Below are 26,096 nucleotides of genomic sequence, written 5' to 3'. Positions count from 1 at the left end.
GGGAGTTGTCGACCGGATTTTCTGTCAGGCTTGGCACTATAACCGACAAGTGATATCACAGCCAATAGGGCAGACATTCATCATGTGCATCTTCTATATGCTTGCTTTCTTTGTTTACTTGAATTTGCCTAATTGTATAACATGCCTACTTGCTTCTTGAACTACTTGTTGTATATGAATATTATCTGTGTTTTACTTGTTTGCATTAATTGTGATTGTCTGGTGCTGAGGAGGTCAGGTAGGCGGTGGCGATAGGATCGCATGGAGGTAAAGTTGGCGAAGGCTGTGGGATACAGCGGTGTGATTAGTATTAGATAGAACTCCCCTAAGTTTAGATAACCCGGTTTATGGTTTAAGTTCTTTATATATTTATTTATTTTGCTCTAAGCTTGAATATTCGTATGTGATGTGAAATGCTAGGATTGCTTTCGTCATCCCGGAGCCTTACATCTTACATCATTGGGCACTGTTAGCATACTGAGAACCTCCGGTTCTCATTCCATACTTTGTTGTTGTTTTTCAGATGCAGGTCGTAATCTACTTCGGTGAGATTACGGATATGGTGATAGAGCGGAGTATGGTTCGTTCCTTGTTTATTTCTGTTTTACTTTCGTCATAGTATTCTCTCACCTTTTGTATATTTATCTTTATGGCCGTAGAGGCTTATTTGAGAGATAGGTTGTATAAGCTGTTTTAATTCTAAAACTCTGTATCTTTCTATTTGTAACTAGTCGGCTTAAACTCCACAAGCTGCGGCTAGTTCTCTACGATTATTATATTCTTATATTTATATATGTTTTATTCTCTTATACCTATACCTTGTATCTTATGCGTTAGCTTCGTGTGAACGTTTCACGCTTTTGTAATTCTGTCTTTGAGCTCAATCCTTCATTAGGCTTCTAGAATATATTATTTCCTTCTATATATATAAATATGTATAAGCCTTAGAATTGTCGTAACCCTTGATTATCCTTTGCTTTACGGCTAGAGGTAAGGCTTGGGGTAATTAGGGTGTTACACCGTCGCCGTGGAAGGAGTTTGCCGTTGGTGCCAACTGGAGCTATATTGCCGTTGGGTTGAAGGGAGGGGCTCGTCGGAGCTGCTGGTGGAGCTGTTCCTACTTTGCTCCGTCATTGTCATGCTCTGGTCTCCCTTACTTTCTGGAACTGGAGCTCGTCGTTGAACTGAACACCGCTAGTAGAGCCATTAATGTCCAACACTACCATGCTGCTATCGTCGCCTTCTATCATGATCGTTGTTTTCTTTGTTTAGTGTTGTCACCATAAAACCCCGACAACAGTCATGGAATTTCAACCTTTAATTTGGCACTCCGGACTCGATCTCTTTGGTCCATTGTAACCAAATTATGAGTAAACTTTGTATCTGTAGTTAGATTTTAATATCGTATAATTCTTATTGATTATAAAAAGTTAATTTGAAAACTAATTACTTGAATAATTAATGATTAGAACAATATTTATAGTAGTTATTTTTATAGAATAAACTTCCCATGAGACATAATATTTTGCTTTAAAATTAATTAAATTCGACAATGAAATGTTTAGTTCAAGTCAATACTTTATGTTGTAATTGCATTTTAGATGAAGTTCTAGTTTAAATTTGGACAAGATTGTTATATATATATATATATATATATATATATATATATATATATATATATATATATATATATAGAAGTACTTGATTGATATTGTACTTTTGAATTGATTGACAACCCTTAGCCTAATTATATTTTGTATGTATAAGAGAGGTTTTGGAGGGTTTTATGATAAGAACTATAGCTAGCGGCAGTAGGCGCAAGACTTGGTGCACCTTGATCAAATACAATTACATTTTCATGGCCATATGAGATGAAATAGTACATGTTTGTTTCATGTCCACAAAAGTAGTGGAATATATCTGTTTCAAAATTCACATAAAGAAAAAGTCTCCTAAGGATGATTTCTGTCTGTTGTTCTGAGAATTTTTTCTGGATTAGATAACCTTCTGCTTATTTTTGCATAAAAGAATATTGAAAGCTTGAATGTTTAACATCTAAAGTTAATCATCTATTAATGTGTGAGGATATGTTTCTATCCTTATTATTATAGTGAATTTGCTTATGTGTTTGAATATATTTTATTCACTATTACTATAATAGATTTACTTTAGCCAACCGCGTTATATTGTACAATTATCTCGTATGGGCTATGAATACTTTGTTTACCACTGAGTTGTAAAACTCATTCTGTTGTTCTTTCTGTTTTTTCATATAAGAGCCTTGATCCTAACTTTGTTCCATCAGTTTCAGTCTAGTTATCTCTTGAATTGGTGGGCTTTTAATGTTCAAGGACATGATGTATTGTGTATTTATCTTGATAAATCTTTAGATTTGTTAAAGTGTTCCATACGTTACAGGAAGGTCCGACCATAGTGATTTGAGATGGTTTGTTTTGTAAGCATGTATATATATAGTTCTACCAACTTAGAAGTTATATGGAATTATTAGATTATATTTTGTTCTAAATCTTAAACTAGAATTTCTTGTATTTATGTTGAATTTGAGTTAAATCTAATATCTGAGTATGTGCTAATAGTATTTAGGAAATTGTATTTGATTCTTTTGCTGTGAAATCCGTTTCTAAGACTTGTTGGGAATGACTTTTCTAAGAGCCAGTCATGGCCGGGTCGTGCCATGACAAATTGATATCAGAGCCAGGTTAACTTGTGTAGTATGGAGTAAGTATACTTTGGTAGGATTACAATTGTATAAATAGAAGCGCGCCTATTTGTACAAATTGTGGCTCTATCAGAGGCCTATAGGATTGTCATCCTTGTCTTTTATGTCGTGGTTGTCTTCTGGTTGTTGTTATCATGCGACCTCAGCCACTTCTCGCCACTCTTTTCTTTTTCTTTGTACCCAATCTCTGCTTATTCTCTAATAGATTTTAAGTTTGGAGAATTTTTTTCATGAAAATGGAATGCTTTGAGTAACAGTACATATTATGAATTGATATTTAACCCCTCTTTTATCTACCTTAAGACATTAAATTATTATGTTGTTTTAGATTCTATTTGGTCTTTAATTGTTGTGATCCATTTGAAATGTGTGTTTATTTAGTTTCTGGTTAAACAAATGTTAAATAAGTTTGCTAATTATAATACGGACAACGGATAATTGATTTTAAAGAAATTAAGTTCATAGCATGAGTTTCTTTGAGAAAATTTTGTCTTTGTCCAAAGTCATTGAAATTTTCATAGTTAAAATTGACATTTGATGTTAACCAAATTGAACACTAAAATTTTATACTTAGTATAACTGGTTGTATAAAAAACAAGTTTGAGCCTTACTAAGGGTAGGATCTTCTTGTCTATATGTCATTAAGTGAATACATCTCTTATATTATTTGTGATTCCTAATTTTATAGACTTGCTTGCTAAGCTTGTGGACTGATCATGGTGATTATGAAGCATTTGATGATTATTTGAATTTTTATTAAATTGTAGCTTTCCTGTAAGGGTTAGCCACTGATTAGATACTTATTTGCTAATTCATGTTACTTGATTAGTGATTATTAGAGTAACTAACAAATAAGTAATTTTGGTTAATTGCTTTTAGAGGGATGCATAAGGTTATTGGTTGTTGCTGCTGTAAAGTAGTCAATAATATTATTTGTTGCTGAATTGGTGATTGATGTGACTTTAACTGGGTTAATCTTGGTTGTTATTGGTTGTTGTTGCTGTAAAGTAGTTAATAATATTATTTGTTGCTGAATTGGTGACTGATGTTGTTGGAGATCATATGCCTAATATGTAGTTATATATGACTGATTAATAAATATTTTGATTTCTCTGATACGATGGGGACTTGATAATTTCAAATTGAAGTTTGTCATGGTGAACTTGTGATCTGCACAATACTTCTGTCCTTGCATTATGGAGCACGCTTGAGCTTCTGAATTTTTTTCCTTCAAAATTAATTATTTTATTAACCAGAAAAATTGTTCCAACTCTTTCAGCATGTTGTTCTAACTTTTACTTAATATTATCTTATTGGTGGTCCATTACATGATGCTTAACGTAAAAGTTAGTTACCCTTTTCAGCACTATAAGATTTATATAAAAATGTTTAGTACTGCATTCACATTCTCAGTAAAAATGCTTAATGACTTTGCCTTTTTTTTTCCATTATTTTTTTAAAACCTAATTAAATTCTAACATGTCAAAACTAACAAGTGTTGTGCTTATCATGCAATCTGCATCTGTGCTATGCACTGTTTCTTTTATATATAGGATTATTGTGTTTCTGTTTTTAGAGTGGCACTTTCCGACAATGTTTCGATGAAGGTTTATTTTGCTTTGCTTTGTTTATGGGTTCAACTTGTCTGTTCACATGCTGTGTCTATTTATTTATTTATTTTTTCTCCTGTAATAATCACAGTGTATTCTGAATATTGTCTGTTAGTAATTCTGAAAATTGACTGTTTCACTATTAGTGCTTTGCCTTGGTTCATAGCCACATCTTAGCTTGACATTTCTTCATACATTAAGGGTTTGATATCAGCTGTATTGTTATTCTTTAAATTCTCACATCATAATCTAAGTACAATCTATTTTAAATTGTGGTATTGACCACTTTTCTTCCAAAGATATATAAGTTTTGCAAAGCTCTTAACATGATCTAATTTTAAGGCAGTTACATTGATTCATTATTCTGTTGCTTAACTGATCCTATGCTGTATGACCTTTTTGAGACATCACCTTGCTGGTTTCAAGTTGCTTAGGATTGAAACTCATTGGAATATGTTGTCACCTTGTTGATATTCTTGAGTTTCACTAAATTTGTGGTTCTATTGCTCCTTGAGTGCTCTGCATGGTAATGGTGGTTGAGTAGTGAAATTCAAAATTTTGCTAAATTGGTGGTATGGTTTCCCAACTATTGGGATTCTGTTTGTTTAGCTAGTTGATGATGAACCACTTTGTATTTTTAGTTTATCAATTGGTGTATATGTAGCACATTTGTTAGTTTATTGTTTTGGGATTGTCAATTACTAACATGAAGGATGACGAGGGCTAATGCTATGTTTGAGTAAGCGAAACTATTCATCCTAATATGCTATTCTCACAATGCCCTTAAAGAGCCTTGTAGATCGATTAATTCCCTTCCTTCTGTTTATCCTTCTTATCCTTTATCACTTGACATTTAAGGTTACATGCATAATATGATTTGAAAATGTTTTACTGGCTGTATCTTGCATGCTTAGTTCGATGTGTTAATCATGTTTGACCCTGAATCTGGAATCTGGCTATGTATATTCTGTCTAATTCTTCACCCTGCCTCCCTCCTTTCTCATCCTTATCCACCAAATAATTGCACTCGAACTCTTGGAATCTTAGATGACTGCGCTTTTTAATTATTGTTTTATGTTTTGGGTGCATTGTTGAAATTTGTGTTACTCTATATGTTTTACACTTTTGGTTATGTTATTTGGTCTCCAATTTGAGTTTGTAGTATGCTTTTGAGATTTTTCATATCAATCTAATTATGCCTTCTGTTCTTTAAGATTTATGGTGCTTCATATCGATTCCGTTTGCTACATTGTATATATGAATATTAAGGAAATGTCCAGCATTTGATCATTGCATAATATCCGCAATTACTTTTTATTTTCTTTATACATTGCTTCAATTTGTATATGAATGTAATATTATATAGTTGAAGTGCTCAAATTCTTTCCTGCAACTTTGCTCAGATAGCTTGATCTTTAGCCTTGTTATTGCTAAATATTTGTGCAAATTATTAAACTTGTGGTGTTATGATGTGATTATATTTCTTTCGGTTAAGGTTGTCTCAATGTTGTTTTCTCTTATTCCTAAATTTGTCATTCGTTGCATCAATGCCTAATTGTATAAAATATGTATAACTTGTACTGCTAATGTGATATTACAAAGTATATTGGGTCAAAATTCAGGGATCAAATTTCTAAAGGAGGGAAGAATGTAATAACTAGAAAAAAATTATTATAATAACAATAAATAAATAAATAAGTAAATGAAATGGTGGGACCTATTTTACGATATTTTTCTCCCTTCTCTTAACCCTATCCACACATGCACAAACCTCTCTCCCTCTCACCACACACTGGGAAAAGAAACGAAAAGAGAAGAGAATGAGATGGAGAACAGAGGAGGAGAAAGAAAAAAAAAGGTAAAAAAAAAGAGGAGGAAGTGGGGATGGCACCAGCGTGTTGAGTGTTACCGTTGCCGTCTGCATAGAGAGAGAGAGAGAGAGAGAGAGAGAGAGAGAAAGCTACAAAGGGAGAGAATGGGTGAGCCCGATGCCTAGTCTCACTGGAGCTCGAGGAGGTGGAAACAACGGCCACCACTATTGACACCTTTGTTGCCATCGCCGTGGAAGGAGGCTACTGCTGGTGCCAACTGGAGCTGTGTTGCCGTTGGGTTGAAGGGAGGAGGATCGTCGGAGTTGTTGGTGGAGTTGCTCTTACTTTGCTCCGTCACTATCACGCTCTGGTCTTCCTTGTTTCCCAGAGCTGGAGCTCGTCGCCGAACTGCACACCACTGATGGAGCCATTAATGTCCAACACTACCGTGCTTCTATCGTCGCCTTCTATCATGATCGTTGTTTTATTTGTTTAGTGTTGTCGCCATAAAACCCCGACAATAGCCACAGACTTTCAACCTTTAATATGGCATTCTAGACTCGATCTCTTCGGTCCTTTGGGACTAAATTGTGAGTAAACTCTGTATCTGTAGTTACATTTTAATATCGTATAATTCTTATTGATTATAAAAAGTTAATTCAAAAACTAATTACCTGAATAATTAATGATTAGAACAATATTTATAGTAGTTATTTTTATAGAATAAACTTCCCACGAGACATAATATTTTTCTTTGAAATTAATCGAATTTGACAATGAAATGTTTAGTTACAAGTAAATACTTTATGTTGTAATTGTATTTTGGATGAAGTTCTAGTTTAAATTTGGACAAGATTGTTATATATATATATATATAGAAGCACTTGATTGATGCTGCACTTTTGAATTGATTGACAACCCTTAGCCTAATTATATATTGTATGTATAAGAGAGGTTTTGGAGGGTTTTATGATAAAAACTGTAGCTAGCGATAGTAGGCGCAAGACTTGGTGCACCTTGATCAAATATAATTACATTTTCAGGGCCATATGAGATGAAATGATACCTGTTTGTTTCATGTCCACAAAAATAGTGGAACATGTCTGTTTCAGAATTCACACAAAGAAAAAGTCTCCTAAGGGTGATTTCTGTCTGTTGTTCTGAGAATTTTTTCTGGATTAGATAACCTTCCTCTTATTTTTGCATAAAAGATTATTGAAAGCTTGAATGTTTGACATCTAAAGTTAATCATCTATCTGTGAGAATATATTTCTATCTCTATTATTATAGTGAATTTGCTTATGTGTTTGAATATATTTTATTCACTATTACGATAATAAATTTACTTTAGCCAACCACGTTATATTATACAATTGTCTTGTGTGGGCTATGGATGCTTTGTTTACCACTGAGTTATAAAACTCACTCTGTTGTTCTTTCTGTTTTTTCAGATAAGAGCCTTGATCCTAACTTTGTTCCATCAGTTTTACTCTAGTTATCTCTTAAATTGGTGGGCTTTTAATATTCAAGGGCATGATGTATCGTGTATTTATATTGATATATCTTTAGATTTGTTAAAGTGTTCTATACGTCACAGGAAGATCTGACCATAGTGAGATGGTTTATTTTGTAAACATTTATATATATAGTTCTTCCAACTTAAAAGTTATATGGAATTATTAGATTATATTTTGTTCTAAATCTTAAACTAAAATTTTTTGTATTTATGTTGAATTTGAGTTAAATCTAATATTTGAGTATGTACTGATAGTATTTAGGAAATTGTATTTGATTCTTTTTCTATGAAATCTATTTTTGAGGCTTGCTGGGAATGACTTTCTTAAGCACCAGTCATGGCCAAGTCGGGCCATGACAGATCCCAGGTCAGTTGATTGCAATGGCAAGGGTAAGTATTGTGTTAAGAATCACCCCTGAACCTCTTTAAAAGTGCTATATAAAAAACATCATGAATCTTAGCCTCAAGGGGAAGTGACAGTTTATATGCGACCACACTCAACTTCTTAAGGATTCAAAAGGGGCCAAAGAATCACATTACCAACTTTTGGCTCTTGTTCAAAGCTACGGAGTGCTGCCAATAAGGTTGAAGTTTGACCAAAACGAGAACGCCCTCCTCAAATTTAGCATCTCGACGATTTTTATTAGCATAAGTCTTCATGAATTGTTGGGCTCTTGTGAGATTAGCCTTAAGCTGTTCTAACAGTTTGTCCCTAGCCATAAGTAATTCTTGAAGGGATGGCTCATCTTGGGCAAATTATTCATAACGGATGAGGCTAGGAGGGTCACAACCATACAATGCCTTGTAGAGGGAAATATTAATGCTACTGGTGCGCAAAAATTGTGATTACACTTTGATTATGTAAAATTCATTGCTCTTTCTTTCCCTGGCAATGGCGCCAAAAACATGATGCCAATACCATGGTTCACAACTTTGCACAACTAACCAGCAAGTGCACTGGGTCGTCCAAGTAATACCTTACGTGAGTAAGGGTCGAATTCCACGGAGATTGTTGGTATGAAGCAAGCTATGGTCACCTTGTAAATCTCAGTTAGGCGGATAATAATTGATTATGGAGTTTTCGAAATTAAATACTAAAAGAAGGATAGAAATACTTATGTAGATCATTGGTGAGAGTTTCAGATAAGTGTGTAGAGATGCTTTCGTTCCTCTGAACCTCTGCTTTCCTGCTACCTTCATCCAGTCAATCTTACTCCTTTCTATGGCTAGCTTTATGTAAGGATGTCACCGGTGCCAATGGCTACTTTCGATCTCTCTCGGGAAAATGATCCAAATGCTCTGTCACAGCACGGCTAATCGTCTGGAGGCATCACCTTTGTCGTTGGTTGCATCCTATTCCTCCCTGTGAAAATGGTCCGATGCGCTGTCACTGCATGGCTAATCATCTGGAGGTTCTCGATCATACTGGAATAGGATTTACTATCCTTTTGCGTCTGTCACTACGCCCAGCACTCGCGAGTTTGAAGCTCGTCACAGTCATTCAATCCCAGAATCCTACTCGGAATACCACGGACAAGGTTTAGACTTTCCGGATTCTCATGAATGCCGCCATCAATCTAGCTTATACCACAAAGATCCCAATATCTCGGACTCGGTCCCCTGTATTAGTAATCTAAGAGATACTCATTCAATCGAAGGTAGAACGGGAGTGGTTGTCAGGCACGCGTTCATAGGGAATGATGATGATTGTCACGTTCATCACATTCAGGTTGAAGTGCGAATGAATATCTTAGAAGTGGAATAAGTTGAATTGAATAGAAAACAGTAGTAATTTGCATTAATCTTTGAGGAACAGTAGAGCTCCACACCTTAATCTATGGAGTGTAGAAGCTCTACCATTGAAAATACATAAGTGAAGGTCCAGGCATGGCCGAGAGGCCAGCCCCCAAAACGTGATCACAGGATCAAAAATACAATCCAGGATGTCTAATACAATAGTAAAAAGTCCTATTTATAAATAAACTAGCTACTAGGGTTTACAGAAGTAAGTAATTGATGCATAAATCCACTTCCAGGGCCCACTTGGTGTGTGCTTGGGCTGAGCTTGAATGTTGCACGTGTAGAGGTCCTTCTTGGAGTTGAACGCCAGCTTTTGTGCCAGTTTGGGCGATGAACTCCACTTTGCAGCTTGTTTCTGGCACTGGACGCCAGAATTGGGCAGAGAGCTGGCGTTGAACGCCAGTTTGCGTCATCTAAACTTGGGCAAAGTATGGACTATTATACATTGCTGGAAAGCCCGGGATGTCTACTTTCCAACGCAATTGGAAGCGCACCATTTGAGTTCTGTAGCTCCAGAAAATCCATTTTGAGTGCAGGGAGGTCAGAATCCAACAGCATCAGCAGTCCTTCTTCAACCTCTGAATCTGATTTTTGCTCAAGTCCCTCAATTTCAGCCAAAAAATACCTGAAATCACAGAAAAACACACAAACTCATAGTAAAGTCTAGAAATTTGAATTTAACATAAAAACTAATGAAAACATCCCTAAAAGTAACTAGATCTTACTAAAAACATACTAAAAATAATGCCAAAAAGCGTATAAATTATCCGCTCATCACAACACCAAACTTAAATTGTTGCTTGTCCCCAAGCAACTGAAATTCAAATAGGATAAAAAGAAGAGAATATACTATAAATTCCAAATTATCAATGAAACATAGCTCCAATTAAATGAGCGGGACTTATAGCTTTTTGCCTCTTGAATAGTTCTGGCATCTCACTTTATCCATTGAGGTTCAGAATGATTGGCATCTATAGGAACTCAGAGTTCAGATAGTGTTATTGATTCTCCTAGTTCAGTATGATGATTCTTGAACACAGCTTCTTTATGAGTCTTGGCCGTGGCCCTAAGTACTTTGTTTTCCAGTATTACCACCGGATACATAAATGCCACAGACACATAATTGGGTGAACCTTTTCAGATTGTGACTCAACTTTGCTAAAGTCCCCAATTAGAGGTGTCCAGGGTTCTTAAGCACACTCTTTTTTTTTTTTGCTTTGGACCTTGACTTTAACCGCTCAGTCTCAAGTTTTCACTTGACACCTACACGCCACAAGCACATGGTTAGGGACAGCTTGATTTAGCCGCTTAGGCTAGGATTTTATTCCTTTAGGCCCTCATATCCACTGATGCTCAAAGCCTTGGGATCCTTTTTATTTACCCTTGCCTCTTGGTTTTAAGGGTTATTGGCTTTTTTCTCTTGCCTCTTAGTTTTAAGAGCTTTTGGCTTTTTCTGCTTGCTTTTTCTTTTTCTTTCTATTTTTTTTCGCCTATTTTTTTCTCTTTTTTTTTTCTCTGCAAGCTTTGTTCTTTGCTGCTTTTTCTTGCTTCAAGAATAATTTTTATGATTTTTCAGATTATCAAATAACATGTCTCCTAGTCATCATTCTTTCAAGAGCCAACATATTTAACATTCTTAAACAACAACTTCAAAAGACATATGCACTGTTCAAGCATACATTCAGAAAACAAGAAGCATTGTCACCACATCAATATAATTAAGCTAAGTTCAAGGATAAATTCGAAACTCATGTACTTCTTGTTCTTTTGAATTAAAACATTTTTCATTTAAGAGAGGTGATGGATTCATAGGACATTCATAACTTTAAGACATAGTTACTAACTACTAATGATCATGTAATGAAGACACAAACATGGATAAGCACTTAACATAGAAAACGAAAAATAGAAGAAATAAGAACAAGGAATGAATCCACCTTAGTGATGGTGGCGTTTTCTTCTTGAGGAACCAATGATGTCCTTGAGCTCTTCTATGTCTCTTCCTTGTCTTTGTTGCTCCTTCCTCATTGCTTTTTGATCTTCTCTTATTTCATGAAGGATGATGGAGTGCTCTTGATGTTCCACCTTTAGTTGTCCCATGTTGGAACTCAATTCTCCTAGGGAGGTGTTGATTTGCTCCCAATAGTTTTGTGGAGAAAAATGCATTTGAGGCGTCTCCGGGATCTCATGGTGATGAGCTTCATACGCCTGTTGAGCTCCATGAATGGGCTCTCTTGCTTGCTCCATCTTTTTCTTAGTGATGGACTTCTCTTCCTTAATAGGAAGGTCTCCGTCTATGAAAGCTCCAGCTGAGTAACATAGATGGCAAATTAGATGAGGAAAAGCTAGCCTTGCCATGGGGGATGACTTTTCGGCTATTTTGTAGAGTTCATTAGAGATGACTTCATGAACTTCTATTTCCTCTCTACTCATGATGCTATGAATCATGATGGCCCAATCCACAGTAACTTCAGATCGGTTACTAGTGGGGATGATGGAGCATTGGATGAATTCCAACCATCCTCTAGCCACAGGCTTGAGGTCCAATCTTCTTAGTTGAACCGGCTTGCCTTTGGAGTCAATCTTCCATTGAACTCCTTCCACACATATGTCCATGAGGACTTGGTCCAACCTTTGATTAAAGTTGACCCTTCTAGTGTAGGGGCGTTCATCTCCTTGCATCATGGGCAAGTTAAATGCCAACCTCACATTTTCCGGACTAAAATCCAAGTATTTCCCCCGAACCATTGTAACATAGTTCTTTGGATCCGGGTTCTTACTTTGATCATGGTTCTTGGTGATCCATGCATTGGCATAGAACTCTTGAACCATTAGGATGCCGACTTGTTGGATGAAATTTGTTAGAACTTCCCAACCTCTTCTTTGAATTTCATGTCGGATCTTCGGATACTCATTTCTTTTGAGTTTGAAAAGGACCTCAGGGATCACCTTCTTCTTGGCCACAACATCATAGAAGTGGTCTTGATGGGCTTTGGAGATGAACCTTTCCATCTCCCATGACTCGGAGGTGGAAGCTTTTGTCTTCCCTTTCCCTTTTCTAGAGGATTCTCCGGTCTTAGATGCCATCAATGGTAATGGAAAAACAAAAAGCTTATGCTTTTACCACACCAAACTTAGAATTTTGCTCGCTCTCGAGCAAGAGAAGAAAGAATAGATGAAGAAGAAGAAGAAAATATGGAGAGGAGGGGGAAGGTGTGTTTCGGCCAAGAAGAGGAGAGGATTGTGTTGTGTGAAGATGAGGAAGAATGGAAGGCTTTATATAGGGAAGGGAGGGGGGTAAGTTTCGGCCATATAGGGTGGGTTTGGGTGGGAAATTGATTTTGAATTTTGAAGGTAGGTGGAGTTTATGAGGTAGGTTTATGGGGAAGAGTGGATGGATGTGAGTGGTGAAGAGGTGATGGGGAAGAGAGATTGAGGTGATTGGTGAAGGGTTTTGGGGAAGAGTGTTTATGGGATTGTGTGAAAGAGGGGTGAGAAGAAGTGAGTGGAGGTAGGTGGGGATCCTGTGGGGTCCACAGATCCTGAGGTGATCCTGTGGGGTCCACAGATCCTGAGGGGTTCAAGGATTTTCAATCTTGCACCAAATTAGGCATGTAAAATGCCTTTGCACACAATTTTGGGCATTCAGCGCCAGGTTGGTGCCCATTTTGGGCGTTCAACGCCCATTTGTTGCCCATTTCTGGCGTTGAACGCCAGAACCATGCTTGTTCTAGGCGTTCAGCGCCAGCTCTTCTCCAGGGTGCAATTCTGGCATTCAGCGCCCAGATACTGCCCATTTTGGGCGTTCAGCGCCAGAACCATGCTCTGTTCTGGTGTTGAACGCCAGGCAGATGCTTCCTCCAGGGTGTGATTTTTCTTCTGCTGTTTTTGATTCCGTTTTCAATTTTTATATTTATTTTGTGACTCCACATGATCATGAACCTATAAAGACATATAACTAAGAAAAATATAGTTAGATAAAAATTGGGTTGCCTCCCAACAAGAGCTTCTTTAATATCAATAGCTTGACAATGGGCTCTCATGGAGCCTCACAGATGTTCAGAGCATTGTTGAGACTCTCCAACACCAAACTTAGAGTTTGGATATGGGAGTTCAACACCAAACTTAGAGTTTGGTTGTGGCCTCCCAACACCAAACTTAGAGTTTGACTGTGGGGGCTTTGTTTGACTCTGCTTTGAGAGAAGCTTCTTCTGCTTCCTCTCCATGGATGCAGAGAGAGATCCTTGAGTTGTAAACACAAGGTTGTCCTTATTCAATTGAAGGATCAATTCTCCTCTGTCCACATCAATCACAGCTCTTGCTGTGGCTAGGAAAGGTCTTCCTAGGATGATGGATTCATCCTCTTCTTTCCCAGTATCTAAGACTATGAAATCAGCAGGGATGTAAAGGCCTTCAACCTTTACTAACACGTCCTCTACTTGTCCATAAGCCTGTTTTCTGGAATTATCTGCCATCTCTAATGAGATTTTAGCAGCTTGCACTCCATAGATTCCCAGTTTCTCTATTACAGAGAGGGGCATGAGGTTTATCCCTGAACCAAGGTCACACAGAGCCTTAAAGATCATGGTGCCTATAGTACAAGGTATTATGAACTTTCCAGGATCCTGTCTCTTTTGAGGCAATGTCAGTTGATCCAGATCACTTAGTTCATTGATGAACAAGGGAGGTTCATCTTCCCAAGTATCAATGCCAAATAATTTGGCATTTAGCTTCATGATTGCACCAAGGAACTTGGCAGCTTGCTCTTTAGTAACATCCTCATTCTCTTCAGAAGAGGAATACTCATCAGAGCTCATGAATGGCATAAGGAGGTTCAATGGAATCTCTATGGTCTCTAGATGAGCCTCAAAGTCCTTTGGTTCCTCAGAGGGAAGCTCCTTATTGATCACTGGACATCCCAGGAGGTCTTCCTCCTTGGTATTCACATCCTCCTCTCCCTCATTGGGTTCGACCATTTTGGTTATGTCAATGGCCTTGCACTCTCCTTTTGGATTTTCTTCTGTATTGCTTGGGAGAGTGCTAGGAGGGATTTCAGTGATCCTTTTACTCAGCTGGCCCACTTGTGCTTCCAAATTTCTAATGGAAGACCTTGTTTCATTCATGAAACTCACAGTGGCCTTAGATAGATAAGAGACTAAGTTTGCTAAGCTAGATGGGTTCTGCTCAGAATTCTCTGTCTGTTGCTGAGTGGATGATGGAAAAGGCTTGCTATTGCTAAACCTGTTTCTTCCACCATTATTAAATCCTTGTTGAGGCTTTTGATCCTTCCATGAGAAATTTGGATGATTTCTCCATGATGAGTTATAGGTGTTTCCATAAGGTTCACCTAAGTAATTCACCTCTGCTATTGCAGGGTTCTCAGGATCATAAGCTTCTTTTTCAGAAGATGCCTCTTGAGTACTGTTGGATGCAGTTTGTATTCCATTCAGACTCTGAGAAATCATATTGACTTGCTGAGTCAATATTTTGTTCTGAGCCAATATGGCATTCAGAGTATCAACCTCAAGAACTCCCTTCTTCATAGGCATCCCATTATTCACAGTCCTTTCAGAAGTGTACATGAAATGGTTATTTGCAACCATGTCAATGAGTTCTTGAGCTTCTGCAGGCGTTTTCTTTAGGTGAATGGATCCACCTGCAGAGGTATCCAATGACATCTTAGATAACTCAGACAGACCATCATAGAATATATCCAGGATGGTCCATTCTGAAAGCATGTCAGAAGGACACTTTTTGGTCAACTGTTTGTATCTTTCCCAAGCTTCATAGAGGGATTCACCTTCTTTTTGTCTGAAGGTTTGAACATCCACTCTAAGCTTGCTCAGCTTTTGAGGAGGAAAGAACTTGGCTAAGAAAGCCGTGACCAGCTTATCCCAAGAGTTCAGGCTGTCTTTGGGTTGAGAGTCCAACCACACTCTAGCTCTGTCTCTTACAGCAAAAGGGAAAAGCATGAGCCTGTAGACTTCAGGATCTACTCCATTAGTCTTAACAGTATCACATATCTGCAAGAATTCAGTTAAGAACTGAAAAAGATCTTCAGATGGAAGTCCATGAAACTTGCAGTTCTGCTGCATCAGAGAAACTAATTGAGGTTTCAGCTCAAAGTTGTTTGCTCCAATGGCAGGAATGGAGATGCTTCTTCCATGTAAATTGGAATTAGGTGCAGTAAAGTCACCAAGCATTCTCCTTGCATTATTGTTGTTGGGTTCGGCTGCCATCTCCTTTACTTGTTCGAAATTTTCAATAAGGTTGTCTCTGGATTGTTGTAATTTAGCTTCTCTTAGTTTTCTCTTCAGAGTCCTTTCAGGTTCTGGATCAGCTTCAACAAGAATGCCTTTTTCTTTGTCCCTGCTCATAAGAAAGAGAAGAGAAAAAGAAAAGAAGAGGAATCCTCTATGTCACAGTAAAGAGGTTCCTTATTGTTAGTAGAAGAAGAGAAGAAGAAGAAAAAAATTCGAACACAGATAGAAGAGGGGGGTTTGAATTTGGTGAGTGATGTGAGGAAGAGATGTTAGTAGATGAATAAATAAATAGAATAAGATGAGAGAGGGAGAGGATTTTCAAAAATAATTTTTGAAAAAGAGTTAGTAATTTTCGAAAATAGTTTTTGAAAAATGTTAGTAATTTTCGAAAACAAAATTTAAAATAATTAGTTAATTAAAAAGAATTTTTGAAAAAGAGGGAAGATATTTTCGAAAATTAGAGAGAGAGAGTTAGTTAGGTAGTTTTAAAAAAGATAAGAAACAAACAAAAAGTTAGTTAGTTAGTTAAAACAAATTTTGAAAAGATAAGAAGTTAGGAAGTTAGAAAAGATATTTTGAAATCAAATTTTTGAAAAAGATAAGATAAGAAGATATTTTTGAAAAGATATGATTGAGATTAGTTTTTGAAAAAGATTTGATTTTTAAAATCACAATTAATGACTTGATTCACAAGAAATCACAAGATATGATTCTAGAACTTAAAGTTTGAATCTTTCTTAACAAGTAAGTAACAAACTTGAAATTTTTGAATCAAAACATTAATTGATGATGTTATTTTCGAAAATATGATGTAAAATTAAGAAAAAGATTTCTGAAAAATATTTTTGAAATTTTCGAAAATAACTAAAAAATTGAAAAAAAGATTTGATTTTTGAAAAAGATTTTGAAAAAGATAAGATTTTTTTAAATTGAAAATTTGATTTGACTCATAAAAACAACTAGATTTTAAAAATTTTTGAAAAAGTCAAATCTACTTTTCGAAATTTTAAAAGAGAAAAAGGGAAAGATATTTTTTTTATTTTTGAATTTTTATGATGAGAGAGAAAAACAAGAAAAATGATGCAATGCATGAAAGTTATGGATCAAAACAATGAATGCATGCAAGAATGCTATGAATGTCAAGATGAACACCAAGAACACTATGAAGATCATGATGAACATTAAGAACATATTTTTGAAAAATTATTAATGCAAAGAAAATATGCAAGACACCAAACTTAGAATTCTTTAATGCTTAGACATAAAGAATTCAGGAATGCATATGAAAAATAAGAAAATACACAAAACATGCAAATGCAAAGATCAAACAAGAAGACTTACCAAGAACAACTTGAAGATCATGAAGAACACTATGAATGCATGAATTTTTCGAAAAAATGCAAGATGAACATGCAATTGACACCAAACTTATAACATGACTCAAGACTCAAACACAAAAACACAAAATATTTTTGATTTTTATGATTTTCTAAATTTTTTGTGTTTTCTTTTAATTTTTTTCGAAAATCTTTTGAAAAAGAAAAATAAGGATTCCAAAATTTTTAATATGAATTCCAGGAATCTTATGCTCTTCAGTCTAAAGCTCCAATCAAAGGGTCAGGCATGGCTTAATAGCCAGCCAAGCTTTAGTATGTAAATTACATCTATTGAGGTGATTAGTTGAAGACCAATCCCAAAGCAGTTTGGGTATGGCTTTATAGCCAGATAAGATTCAACATGTTTCATGAAACACTAGAATTCATTCTTAAAAATTCTGAAGAAAAATATATTTTTGAAAAAATTTTTATTTATTTTTTTTTTCAAAAACAAAGGAGAAATTTTTGAAAGAATTTTTTTGAAAAATTTTTGAAAACTTTTTGAAAAGAAAACGAAAAGAAAATTACCTAATCTGAGCAACAGGATGAACCATCAGTTGTCTAAACTCGAACAATCCCCGGCAATGGCGCCAAAAACTTGGTGCGCAGAAATTGTGATTACACTTTGATTATGTAAAATTCATTGCTCTTTCTTTCCCTGGCAATGGCGCCAAAAACATGATGCCAATACCATGGTTCACAACTTCGCACAACTAACCAGCAAGTGCACTGGGTCGTCCAAGTAATACCTTACGTGAGTAAGGGTCGAATCCCACGGAGATTGTTGGTATGAAGCAAGCTATGGTCACCTTGTAAATCTCAGTTAGGCGGATAATAATTGATTATGGAGTTTTCGAAATTAAATACTCAAAGAAGGATAGAAATACTTATGTAGATCATTGGTGAGAGTTTCAGATAAGTTTGTATAGATGCTTTCATTCCTCTGAACCTCTGCTTTCCTGCTACCTTCATCCAGTCAATCTTACTCCTTTCTATGGCTAGCTTTATGTAAGGATGTCACCGGTGCCAATGGCTACTTTCGATATCTCTCGGGAAAATGATCCAAATGCTCTGTCACAGCACGGCTAATTGTCTGGAGGCATCACCTTTGTCGTTGGTTGCATCCTATTCCTCCCTGTGAAAATGGTCCGATGCGCTGTCACTGTATGGCTAATCATCTGGAGGTTCTCGATCATACTGGAATAGGATTTACTATCCTTTTGCGTCTGTCACTACGCCCAGCACTCGCGAGTTTGAAGCTCGTCACAGTCATTCAATCCCAGAATCCTACTCGGAATACCACGGACAAGGTTTAGACTTTCCGGATTCTCATGAATGCCGCCATCAATCTAGCTTATACCACGAAGATCCCAATATCTCGGACTCGGTCCCCTGTATTAGTAATCTAAGAGATACTCGTTCAATCGAAGGTAGAACGGGAGTGGTTGTCAGGCACGCGTTCATAGGGAATGATGATGATTGTCACGTTCATCACATTCAGGTTGAAGTGCGAATGAATATCTTAGAAGTGGAATAAGTTGAATTGAATAGAAAACAGTAGTACTTTGCATTAATCTTTGAGGAACAACAGAGCTCCACACCTTAATCTATGGAGTGTAGAAGCTCTACCATTGAAAATACATAAGTGAAGGTCCAGGCATGGCCGAGAGGCCAGCCCCCAAAACGTGATCACAGGATCAAAAATACAATCCAGGATGTCTAATACAATAGTAAAAAGTCCTATTTATAAATAAACTAGCTACTAGGGTTTACAGAAGTAAGTAATTGATGCATAAATCCACTTCCGGGACCCACTTGGTGTGTGCTTGGGCTGAGCTTGAATGTTGCACGTGTAGAGGTCCTTCTTGGAGTTGAATGCCAGCTTTTGTGCCAGTTTGGGCGTTGAACTCCACTTTGCAGCTTGTTTCTGGCGCTGGACGCCAGAATTAGGCAGAGAGCTGGCGTTGAACGCCAGTTTGCATCATCTAAACTTGGGCAAAGTATAGACTATTATACATTGCTGGAAAGCCCTGGATGTCTACTTTCCAACGCAATTAGAAGCGCGCAATTTTGAGTTCTGTAGCTCCATAAAATCCATTTTGAGTGCAGGGAGGTCAGAATCCAACAGCATCAGCAGTCCTTCTTCAACCTCTGAATCTGATTTTTGCTCAAGTCCCTCAATTTCAGCCAGAAAATACATGAAATCACAGAAAAACACACAAACTCATAGTAAAGTCCAGAAATTTGAATTTAACATAAAAACTAATGAAAACATCCCTAAAAGTAACTAGATCTTATTAAAAACATACTAAAAACAATGCCAAAAAGCGTATAAATTATCCGCTCATCAGCTACTGTGATGAGAAGTTTTGTACCAATATTGCGCCCAAGGAAGCATGTCCATCCATTTATTTGGATTCTCGAAACAAAAGCACCGCAAGTACATTTTGAGTGTCTTATTTAACACCTCCCTTTGCCCATCCGTTTGGGGATGATACGTAGAGCTCATTGCCAAGGTTGTGCCCTGCATTCATAATAGTTGTTGCCAAAATTTGCTAATGAAAACTCAGTCCCGATAAAAAATTATGGTAGTAGAAAAACCATGTAACTTTACAATTTTTTTGATAAAAGCATCTGCCATTGTTTTACTGTCAAAATCATGCTTCAAGTGAATGAAATGAGCAAATTTAGTAAGTCTATCTATAATCACCATGACCACGGTATATCCATGGGAGGGGCAGCGCGGTGATAAAATCCATGCATATTGCTTCCCAAACTTGCGATGGCACTAGCAAGGGTTGTAATAAATCAGCTAGGAGCTTGGTATCTACCTTGGCCTACCGACATATGGTGTAAGAAAGAACATAATTGTGGATGTCGCATTTCATATTAAGCCAATAAAAATTTGAGCAAATCTGTTCCACTGTCTTAGAAATCCCCGACTGTCCACCAACTGCACTATCATGGAACTCATGTAAGAGTTGCTTGATAGAGGAACTTATTGGAGGTTTCACCACTTTGTCACCCTACAAGAGAATGCCATTCTTCACAGAATAACTATCATTGTTCTGCTTCCATTCCAAATGTGACTGCACAATGGACTTGAGATTCAGATCAGTTTTGACATCGACTTTGAGAGCATGTAACCAATCTGCTTTGGGACAAGACCACGCTCCGAGGAAGCTCTGGGATAAAGCGTCAGCATCATCATTATCAATACTCGGCTTGTATTGGATTTCAAAATCATAGCCAAGCAACTTGTGGAGCCACTTTTTTTGCTCCAAAGTGTGCAAATTTTGAAGGAGAAGTGATTTCAAGATTGTTAATCCATTCAGATAATAAATTTCTTTCCAAGCAAATAGAGGCATAATTTGGCAATTGCCTCGGTGATGGCATAAAACTCCCTTGTGTATGCAGATTGATGTTGCATGGTGGAAGAAAGCTTTTTGGAAAAATAAGCAATAGGGTGCTTTTCTTGAATTAAAATAGCTCTAATCCCGGACTCGGAAGCATCCATTTCAATAATGAAAGGTAATTCAAAATTCGGCAGAGTCAACACCAGTTTCAACATAATGGCTGTCTTTAAAAAGTGAAATGCAGCAATTGCATTATCAATCCAAATGAATAAATCCTTCTTCAAAAGATCCATGAGAGCGGCAGCCATGGAGGCATAATTTCTAACAAAGCATCTATAATACCCTGTGAGACCCAAAAAGCCAAGAAGTTGTTTCAAATTTTGGGGGGCAGGCCAATCAAGTACAGCTTGAACTTTCACCTTATCCATGTGAACACCTTCAGCATCAATAGTATGGCCCAAATAATAAATTTCATTGACACCAAAAGAACATTTAGAAAGCTTGGCATACAAAGCTTCACGTTGAAGGATCTGTGATGAAGGGTTTTTTGACGGTTTAGAATTTCACAATAAATCCTCGTTGCAAGTATAGTATCTAAACTAACAAAGAATCCTTTCATACAAAAATTTAGTTGTCACAAGTAACAAACCCCTATAAAAAAAATAACCAAAGTATTTAAACTTCGGGTCATCTCTCAAGGAATTGTAGGGAGGTGTAGTTATTATTGGTTATGGAAAAGTATCTTTTTGGGGTTTTGAATAAGGAACAAGAAAAGTAAATTGCAAGAAAGTAAACTAATAGCTAAGAAAGCTCTTGGCAAGGTATGAGAACTAGAAGTCTTATCCTAGTTATCCTTATCAATTGTGATGAGAATTGTCTATTGCTCCCACTTAGTTAACCTCTAACTATGGAAGAAAGTCAAGTGGATGAATCAATTTGATTCCTCAAGTCCTAGTTAACTCTTAAGGAAAGACTAGCTTTAGAGGGATCCAAATCAACTAGCAACTTCTCAATTATCAATCAACAAAGGAGTTTGATAACTCAAGAGTCTCCAATTACTCTACCAAAGCCAAGAGGAGAAAAACCTACTCTAAAATCCAACCAAGCATTTTATCAAACACTTGGTAGGCATAACATAAAAACATAGAAAACTAGCAAGGAATATTAAATTCAAACAACCAATTGCAAATATCAATGACTCAAAAATAATAGAAGAAGCAATAAATATGAAATACCTCAAATTGCATTAAATAGAAAATCAAAATCTAACATGAGAATTCATAAACTAAAATAGCAACATAAAGAGATCAACAAGAGAAATAGATAAACTAAAGTACTAGAACAACTAAAAGTTGAAGAGAAACTAAATTGCAAAAAGATAGAAATCTGAAATTGAGAAGAATTAAAACTAAGAAACCTAAAACCTAGAGAGAGGAGAGAGTCTCTCTCTCTAGAAAACTACATCTAAAACCTAAAATTATGTGAATGAAAGTTGTATCATTGAATTAATGATTCTCCCATTCTGCAGCCTCTAATATATGTTTTATGGGCCAAAAACTGGGTCCAAAACCAACCCAAAATCGCCCCGAGCATCTTCTGTAATTTCTGCACGTGCCGCATGTCACGCGTATGCGTACGTCACGCGTATGCGTCAATGGTCTTCTGCGCGTGTCACGCGTACGCGTACAGCACGCGTGCGCATTGCCTAACAACATGGCAACTATGGCAAAATGCATATCATTTTGAAGCTCCAGATGTTAGCTTTCCAACTCAACTGGAACCGCCTCATTTGGATCTCCATAGCTCAAGTTATGGTCGATTTAGTACGAAGAGGTCAGGGTTGATAGCTTAGTGATTCCTTCAGTTTCTTGTATTCCTTCCACTTTTGCATGCTTCCTTTCCATCCTCTAAGCCATTCCTGTCCTATAAACCCTGAAATCACTTAACACACATATCAAGGCATCGAGTGGTAATAAGAGAGGATTAATAATTAGCAATGTTAAGGCCAAAGAAGCATGTTTTCAATCAAAGCACAGAATTAGGAAGGAAAATGTAAAACATGCGAATTATATGAATAAGTGTGAGTTTTGTGGATAAAATCCACTCAATTAAGCATAAAATATACCACGAAATAGTGGTGCATCAAATCTCAGCACACTTAAATATTATCATGTCCTCATGCTAAGCTCAAGAGAAGCTATAAAGGAGTGAAGAGGAATGGTAGAAAGTATGAAATGCAACCTATGTATATGAATGCAACTAAATGCAAAGATACTTCTACCTACTTGGTTAAAAGTAAATAAATTCTCCAAGACAAACATAAATCAGATTCCACTAATTCAAATCACACAATAAGAGACAAGTAAACTTATAAGAAGATAGCTCATGAAAGCTGGGAACACAGAATCAAGCATTGAACCCTCATTGGAAGTGTATATGCACTCTAATCGCTCAAGTGTCTAGGGTTAATTCACTCTAATCTCCTCTAATCATGCTTTCTAAAACCTTGTTCTTCATCTAACCAATTAACAAATATTTAATGTACAAATGCAAACATCATGAGGGGTTTTAAGGTTTTAATGGGGCTAAGGTAAGGGTGAGGATACATGTATGGCCAAGTGAGTTATACTTTGAATCTTTGACTAACCTAAATTCTCACCTAACACACACACATACTCTATATAATTCTAAAATTATGCCTAACTATCCAAAATCTCACTTTTGTATATTTCATATACTCATGCATCAATTTTTAATTCCATCACATGTGCATTGATCTTTTTATTGAACTTAGCATTGTAGTGATTTTATCCCCTATTCATTTATTTCTTTTCTTTTCTCCTTTTTTTCTTTTTTTTTTATCATAAATGAAAATATAATATATCAATGCATATGGTTTTTCTGATTTCACATGAGTAAGCACCCAAATTTCCAATATTTGTTAGTAAAAACACCACATTCTCATCAACTCAAGTTCCCACAATTTCCCACACTTAGTTGACACACAATCTCTATCTTAAGCTAACTAAAGATTCAAATGGGATAATTAATTATTTTTCCGCTTAAGACTAGTGATGTGGTAATATAAAGAACAAATGGGGGATTAAAAGGCTCAAAGTGGCAAACAAGGGTAATTGAAATGGTAGGCTATTCGGGATAAGTGAGCTAATAACAAATGATGGCCTCAATCATATGTATGCATGCAAATACACTGAACAATGGACATATAGAATGGAACAAACCATAGATTGCAATCATAGAGAAGAAAACACACAAGAATAAAAATTATGGTTAAATAATATAACCATATAATTAAGCTCAAAATCTCACAGGTTGTGTGTTCTTAGCTATAAATCATGTTCCAAATTACAATCTTCAAACAAGTTTAACAAAAAAGTTTTAATTTAAATTAGTGAAATGCTATAAAAAGGGTCTTGAAAAGGAACTTATCACTCCAACCAAGTAGTGGTAGAAGAACATGCACAAAATCAAACAAATCATGCCATCAAACATGCAAATGCAACAACTAATTTAACAAGGAAAATTAAACATTGGTGTTAAAATAGGAAATAACTAACCCACGGAAGTCGGTATCGACCTCCCCACACTTAAAGATTGCACCGTCCTCGGTGCATGCTAAGATGTGCAAGTGGACGAGTTGCTCCAACTGATGCTTTTCTCCATAGATTGTGCAGATGGACTTGTCTGTCGCCCCATTGAGAAGCTTCTCTTTTCCTTTCTCGGTGGCCATCCTAAAAGAAGAGGAAAAGAAGAAAAGTAACCCAGAAATAAAGATAGAAAACAAATAAAATATGGGTGGGTTAATGCCAAATAATGAGGGTCCCAATTACATGGTAGTTACAACATGTACGTGAGAAAATAATAGAAGCAAACGGCATATCAATAGTGCAAAAATTGCGACAATGGGGAAGAGATAGTGGTGCGGTATTTTCAACCACACTTACTAACCGGCAAGTGCACCGGGTCGTACCAAGTAATACCTTACGTGAGTAAGGGTTGATCCCACGAGGATTGATGGATTAAGCAACAATAGCGTTTGATAGGATTAGTTAGACAAACTGAAAAGAGTGTTTGAATATTTAAAGGGCATTTAAACAGAAGACAGGGAAATAATTAATGTGGGAATAAAATATGGAGAAGGCAGTTAAGGCTTCAGAGTTATCTAATTTTCCGGATTAACTTTTCTTACTAACTAATTTAATTATGCAGGATTTAATTTATGGCAAACTGTATGTGACTAGACCCTAATTCCTTAGACCTTCCTAGTCTCCTCTAAAATTCATTAACTGCCAATTCCTTGGTCAATTAATTCCAATTAGAGGGTGATAATCAATTTCTAGTTTATATGCCACAAAAACTCTAATTATCCAAGAGGTAAAAGGATTATATGTCACGTATCCTATTAAATTCAGATAATTAAAATTTAGGAGAAATAGTTTTCAAGTTGTTGTTCAGGTAAAGAGCTTTTCCAAGTTTTACAAGAACTCAAATAGAAAGAGGGTCATACTTCCGTTCCACCCAAATTCATAAAATAAAGAGTGAAAACAATTCTTAAATTATATATCCATACATAAATTAAAATAGTAAAAGCAATAAAATTAATCCATAGAAATAGACAAAGCTCCTAACCTTAACAGTGGAGGTTTAGTTGCTCATGGAAAAGAGAAAATAAGGATTCAGGTAAAAATGTACCCCCCTTCCAATCTGATTGCATCAGATCCCTTTTTATAACTAATCCTAATAAATTTAAAATCTGATATTTAAAATTAGACTTAAAATAATATCTTTTCCTAATTTAAGATTTGAATTTAAATTTGAATTAATTAACAAATCTTCAGTTGTTGGGTGGGGACCACTTGTTCTGTCCATTCTGCAGCTTCTAATCTGTGTTTTCGGGGCTGAAAATTGAGTTAAAACAGCCCAGAAATCGCCCCCAGCATTTTTCTGCATTTTCTGCACATGGCGCATGTGACGCGTCCACGTTGTCCACGCGTTCGCGTCATTTGTGCAGATTCCAGTCCACGCGATCGCGTCATTGCAATTTCCTCCATTCCGCGTGGTCGCGTGAGCCATGCGTCCGCGTCGGTATTCGCTGGTCATCTCCTTGGCTTCTTCTCTTTCTCTGCAGAAACTCCATCAAATTCTGCCAAATGCTACCTAAAATAAACAGTATTGTACAAAACTCAAAATAGCATCCATAGTGGCTAAAATATAATTAATTCTTAATTAAATTCAACAATTTAGATGCAAATTCACTAGGAAAAGATAGACAAGATGCTCACGCATCACAACACCAAACTTAAACTGTTGCTTGTCCTCAAGCAACCAAAACTAATATAAGCTTTGGATGTGAATTTGTATGATAATGAGAGTTCGATTAAGCTCATGTCTCTTCTTATAGTGGGGTTTACAACCGCAATCCTGAACAGTTTTGGCATCTCACTTTATCCTTTGAAGTTCAGAATGATTGGCATCCATAGGAACTCAGAATTCAGATAGTGTTATTGATTCTCCTAGTTCAGTATGTTGATTTTTGAACACAGCTACTTTATGAGTCTTGGCTGTGACCTTAAGCATTTTGTTTTCCAGTATTACCACCGGAT

The 26,096-nt window shown here is 36.4% G+C and overlaps 1 non-coding gene across 1 annotated transcript; it reads left to right on the top strand.

The window, feature by feature from the left end:
* Window positions 1-15,209: 15,209 nt before the first annotated feature.
* LOC148581204 (small nucleolar RNA R71) lies at window positions 15,210-15,317 on the top strand. Its single transcript, XR_015897869.1, has one exon. It is a non-coding gene; the product is annotated as a small nucleolar RNA R71 (small nucleolar RNA).
* The last annotated feature ends 10,779 nt before the right edge of the window (window positions 15,318-26,096 follow it).

Source organism: Arachis ipaensis, chromosome B10, assembly GCF_059453495.1.
Source record: "Arachis ipaensis isolate K30076 ecotype BB chromosome B10, ASM5945349v1, whole genome shotgun sequence".
NCBI classification, from domain to species: domain Eukaryota; kingdom Viridiplantae; phylum Streptophyta; class Magnoliopsida; order Fabales; family Fabaceae; genus Arachis; species Arachis ipaensis.
Note: the sequence above shows the minus strand (reverse complement) of the source record. Positions and strands in the feature narration are given on the sequence as shown.